We start from the raw sequence: 6,375 nt of genomic DNA, 5'->3' as shown, positions 1-6,375 counted from the left end.
TGGTTCAGAGTCACTGGGGTCTGATAATCTGAAAGACCTTCTTCTTATAGGTCTCCTCCTCATGCTGCCATATTCTCTTTGCAGCCACTTGGGGAAGGGCAAGGTATTTAGTATTATGGCATCCACTACATCCAGGAGAAGATAAATGCATAGAGAAACTGCTTGGAACCAATGTTCACCCACACGTATCTTCCAGAATATGACCCAGAAGTGACTGAATTTTACTTCTGTTTTTCTCTTCCTTTATTTTTGGCAGGCATTTTTAAACTGGAGGGGCTGGAAGTATTTTAAGGTATGGGCCAAGACAAACTACCCCATCATGGAGCCTTTTTTATGATGTTTTGGACTATTTCAAATTCAAATAACTCCACATGGGGTCACATGCAATCCATGGGCCATAGTTTCCTCCCCCCTGCATTATTTGGAATGCCCTTCCTCTGAAGTTCCACATGCCACAAACTATTTTAGTTTGGGATGGGAAGCTGTTAGTGGAAACCCTCCATAGTCCAGCCAAGCTTTCATGACAATATAAACATGGGATTTTAATGTTGTGCCTTGCATTTGTTTTATGTTCTTCTTTTTTTTGTACGCTGCTTTGAAACCATAAAATCTAAGTTATTTATAAATATTAATAAAGAAAGAAAACTCCCCAGAACTTTTGGCTTCCCTGACAGATAGGAATGATATCATTCCTACTCCAAATTGAACCTGGACTTCCCAGCTGAGATTTTCATCAGGCTTCTGACAAATTAACATAGTTCCTCTGGATAAATGACAGAGGTGAGTCATCTGCACCCTTCTGTCATTAGTCATGGGGATTTTCACTTTTACCCACACACCTCACGGGACATTAAAGCAAAGATTAGGACAAGATCAGACAAGAAACAAGAGATCACATGCCAAAAAAGTCTGTGGCTTCTGCATCCCATCAGAACAGTCCCATGAAGCTGTACTCATGAAACCAAACAGCAGAAGGAAATTGTTGCAAATGGGTAGGATGGATGGCAGTTGCCCATATCTAACATATGTGACCCATCCATTTAAAAGCACCTAAAAGACTACATTTATGTTATTCTAAACTCCTATTCAGAGCTTCAGTGTTACCTTTTGGGACAACAGCTTCCCGAATCCCTGAGCCATTTCAAAGTTCTGTCCCTATTTTAGAAGGGAAAGCATAGGGGAGAAATTTATTAATTTATTTCAAAGTAATCAAGATTAATATCATTCTTTTGCCCTTCTTGGCAGCATCTGCACTGCAGAAATAATGCAGTTTGACACTGCTTTAACTGCCATGGCTCAATGCTGTGGAATTCCTAGGGTTTGTAGTTTTGTGAGATAGTCAGCTTTCTCTGTCAGAGAGCTCTGGTGCTACAACAAACTACAGTTTCCAGAATTCCATAGGATGAAGCCATGGCAGCTAATGCAATGTCAAACTGCATTATTTCTGCACTGCAGATGCCACCATAGTCAGACTTTCTTACTGTACTTTTTTTTCCTTTTCTATTTTTGCTCTCAGTTCTGTTTGACATCCCTGGTGTATTCACTATAGAAATAAATGCCCATGTCTAACCATTACTCAGGAAAATGCCAGAATGGCTAGACCAAAAAAGAAAGCTTGTATAGTTAACAAAAGCATCTCTCCCAAGTAGGTCAATCTAGAAAGTAAAACAAATCTCACCAAGAAGCCTTTAATGTGGGTCAGTGTATATCCCATGCCCCTGCATTGGCCTGTTAATGAAAACTGGGGCCCTGAGCAGTTCTCAATGCAGTTCAGTCCTCTGCCTTGACCTTTGGGGAAGTGCCTAGGGTGCATTTCTATCAGATATATCTCAGGCCCTACTTAAGTCTTTACAATAGTAACTTCACCTTATTCTGTCTCCATGCTAGTTGTATACTCGATTTTTTCACCAAAATGTAACAAGAGGCTAAATTGCTTGATCATTCCCAGGTGTCTGATGACAACAGACAAGGACCTATGACTCTATGGGCAAAAATGGATGCCCTGGATCCCTTTTTTCCTCTCCACATTTGATGCAAAAACAACATGATGATTTACTTTTCTAATTTATACAGTCCACCCTCCTTATTGTCAGACTTATCATCAGCAGATTTAACAAGCTGCAGTCAGCATGCCCCCATTTTGGTTAATGGCACTGCATGCATGCGACCATGATAGAAGATGCACAGGTGCCTCACTGCCATTAATTTTAATAGGACTTGAGCATGCATGAATTTTTGTTTCCATTTAAGATGAATTGCTGTGGCTCAATAGTGAAAAAAATAATTGTTCCCTATGAGGGAGATAGATTTCAGTTCAGATCATCTAAAATAGTAATGGATCTCCAAACATGTTCTTCTAGAAGTCAATATGTTAAATCTAGTTTAGTGTTTTAGCAGAACAGGGAATAGTCAATCTACATCAGTAAGATCAGGAACTACATTTTCTTATGTTTCACTCCCCTAAGCAGTGAGACAAATTCCAAGAAGATCAGTCACTAAACCTAGTGCATTTTCCATCCCTGAAGTAACCAGCTCACCAGCCATCTCTGGATACTTATTGTGAAGGTGTTTTTCCCCCTTAATAAATATCTTGTTATGATATATAAATAACTTTGTAGCTAAGGATGGCCCATTGTACTCATACTTTCCAGAGAACCTAATATTCAGTTCATATGTTTTTAGTGTATGACAAGGCAATGGCTGAAGGAAGGAAAATCAAGATAAGAAGGCCTCCTTTTTTCATTTGTGGAGCACTTGTAAGAAAGCAAAAAAAATTACTGGTGTAAGATTTACATGTTAATTCAAAAAAATTAAAAGATAGATTTGTTTTAAGGTCAACAGAAATGGTTTTGTTGGGCATTATGGATAAAGAACTGGATAGTTAATATAGACTACTTATTTGATACATGGCAATAACAACAAGAATATTGTTTGGTCAAACTTGGAAAGTAATTGAACCACTGATGATGGAAGAATGGATTGTTAAAGTTGCTGGATTAGTCCAAATATTCAGATTAACATGGGTTCTAAAGGGCAAGCCAATTTAAGACTTTTTGAAACACTGGAAACCATTTATGGATTTTTGAACAATAATAAATCCCGCAATGTAATTATCTATGTCTATGCTTATTCATAATTTTAGTTGGATCTGTAATGGTAGAATATTTTTTTCTCTTTATTTTTATTTTTATTACATCAGGATTGTGGGATCAGAACCCTACTGTGTGTTAGTTGCATTTCTTTTATGTTTTTCTCTCTTCCTCTTTTTTCCTCTTTCTTTCTTTCTCCCCTTCTTCTTCTTTTCTGCTTCCCCCATCCAATTTCTTCATCTTTGTATATTATTTTGATTCTAAATTAGATTGTTTGTGTTTAAAATTAATTCAAAATTAAGCTTTTAAAAAAAGAAAGTATGCTGACAGTGGTTCCGTTGGACCTAGGATTCTGATATGCTATTGAACAGGGTTTTTTGCATCCCAGAAGCCAGCATAGAAAACAGTGAGAGATTTTAGAAGCTGTAGTCCAGCAACATCTGGAAATTCATAGTTAAGAACTGATGGCTTAGAGCAATGCTAGTTTGTGTACTCCACATTTCAAGATGTTTCAGCTGATAACATTTAGTTCCAGGCTGATTATCAGGGTGGATGTGTCACAACTGCAAAAATGTCTCAGTATTACTTTGAAACTGTACTCAGAATCTCTGAATTCTTAGGTTTTTATGGAAAACTCTTGCATAGCACAGAGAGAAAATTAATCACCGGAAGGTGTCTAAGAGCAGCAGGGTTTCCTCTTCCCACCTCAGACTGTGACTCCTATCATATTAGATGACCCACACTCACCTAATTTGAAAGACGCCATTCTCTGCTCGCAATAATATTCTTCCTGCATCTGGTTCTACAGAAAGACACTTCAGCCTTTCCAGGTCAGGTCCATATTCCTAAGCAAGCCATAATCCACCTAGATGAACTGAGATGGAAAAATCTTCTTTCACCAGATTTGCTCGTCTAGGTGCTGCTATTAGCAGGAGTGAAGGAGGTGTGGATATGCTACTTGCATTTGCCTTTGCACAAGAAATTACCCTAACAGTAGCAAAGTGGAGAAAAGCCACTTTCTCACCAGCCATCTGCCACACATCTCCCACTCAAGACTTGCTACCCACACTTTGATTTCCTACACTGCTGCCAATGTTGCTGTTGCACAAAAAGAGGCAGAATTCCTCCTCTTTGTAAAGAGAATACAAAAGGCCTCATACTGCCTGCTGAGGCCCTTGATTCTCCTCTATTTATCCAAATCTCTGCACATTTGGCAGCAGTGAACACCTGCAGCAACGTAGAAAGTGTAGCCATGACAACCTGTTTCCAACAATACCAACACTCCTTTTTCATTCGGCAATGTATTTCCTTTTTATTTTATTTTTTATTCTTAGATTTGGTCAAGCTACTCCTCCTTTGCTCTATTTCATTGTAAAACAGAAATATGCAAAGATGTTCAACAAAAGGAATACTGAGTTGGGTCATATAAGCTTTTCTGTTCACCACATACATGCACACACAGAGAGAGAATCTATCTAGCTATCTAGCAATCCATCATCTGTCTAAACACTAAATGACTTATTTAACTAAGGAGGGGTGCCACAGCACTGAGAGAAAAAAGATTACTAAATATGCTGTTTTCAACAAACCAAAAATGCAGTTTGAGGATAAATTTGCAGGAAGCTTTCCGTATTTCCATATTTCAGATACCATACATGCCAGCCCTAGACATCTTCAAAGCATAAATATGCTCAAAGCATACCCAAAATGGCACTGGAGTGTGTGCGTGTATGCACACACCATGGCCAAGCCAATGCAGCCTGAGCCATACCACTTCACACTGTTGTGTAGCAAATATTAGACAATTAAAACTGACCACAAGGCAAACCGACGAGTCAGAAAACATACACATTTTTGCTGAATGAAAGTATAGAAAATACCTTTCAGACCTATGGGGGAGAAACACAATGGTTTGAGGGGGAAATCTGACTAAAGACAAGTAATAGTTTTATGGGATCTAGCCCACAAATATCTTTGTGAGTATGACTAAATGGTTGCTTCAGCCTGTCCTCTTAGCGCTACTGAATTTGTCCCTTTTATGGTATGGGGTACAGGATAGCAAAAAAGGAGGGTAGTGTTTTTCATTTATAATGACTGAATAATCTTTATTCTAAGTATATGTACTGCACACATCCAGAAAGTACAGCTATTTTGAAACTGAAAATTCCAGGTTGCTTACTCGAGATCTTTCGTGAGATATTCCCCTATTTGGGAGAAACTTCCCTTCACTTATAATTTCTCTATGCTGTCAAAGGAAATACCCCTCCATTTACAAATTCTTGTTGAGCCATCCTCCACATCACATCCTAAAAATATGAGAAAGTGGTGTAACTTCCGCAAGGTCTTAAATTTCCCCTTTCACTCATTTCTTGGCCAGCACAATCTGGCCTGCCTGGATAGCCAGACAGGCTCTAACCTGCCTAGAAGTTTTCTTCCAATGATGTAAATAGGAGGCAAACTTCTTTTGCTCTTTCTTTCATTTCTGGCAGATTTACCAGTTCCACTTAGTTTGTGCCTGTTTTGCATAATGCCTTCTACAGTGGACCCTTTTTATATGCTGGTGTTTGGTTCCAAGATCCCCCGTGGATAACAAAATCTGTGGGTGCTCAAGTCCCATTAAATATAATGACATTGCAAAATGATGTCCCTTATAAAAAATGGAAAATCAAGGTTTGATATTTGAAATTTATATTTTTGAACATTTTCAAAGTGTGGATACTTGAATCCATATATAAAAAAATCAGTGTATAAGAAGAGCCAACTGTATTTTGAAGTCATGCCCTTTCTTTATGGAAACTGAACTAAAAATTAAATCTGAAATAAAATTTAATAAATGTGTAGAATGGCTATGTTTGAGCATCTGCAGCTTGGCCCTGCACATTTACAATTAAAAGACAGGACTTTACTTCTGGTCATATTTCACAGTGCCCACACAGGCTTAGGATCTCTCTTTTTGGAAATGATGCTCTAACTGTATTCAGTCTGGTATGTGTTTAGAACTAAATTTAAATTTACATCCAATTTATGCCAACACTTCCCAAATCTGCAAATGTAAGTATCATGCAAACATGTTCATACAGATGGGTTGCTTAGCTAGATCAGAACGATTGGCTTCAGATTAGTATTTCGATTTATATATTTCTGTCCCCAAGGACATTCAGTTAATAATGTATATGAAAATTTCACAAAGTATGTTTTCCATTGCAGTGTTGAGGTTCCAAGGAGATAAGCACTTGGCTTCCCTCCCAACCCCATTCATTTTTTAAAAAAAAAATCTGGTCTGTTT

This window comes from Sceloporus undulatus, chromosome 4, assembly GCF_019175285.1.
Source record: "Sceloporus undulatus isolate JIND9_A2432 ecotype Alabama chromosome 4, SceUnd_v1.1, whole genome shotgun sequence".
In the NCBI taxonomy this organism is placed as follows: Eukaryota; Metazoa; Chordata; class Lepidosauria; order Squamata; family Phrynosomatidae; genus Sceloporus; species Sceloporus undulatus.
Note: the sequence above shows the minus strand (reverse complement) of the source record.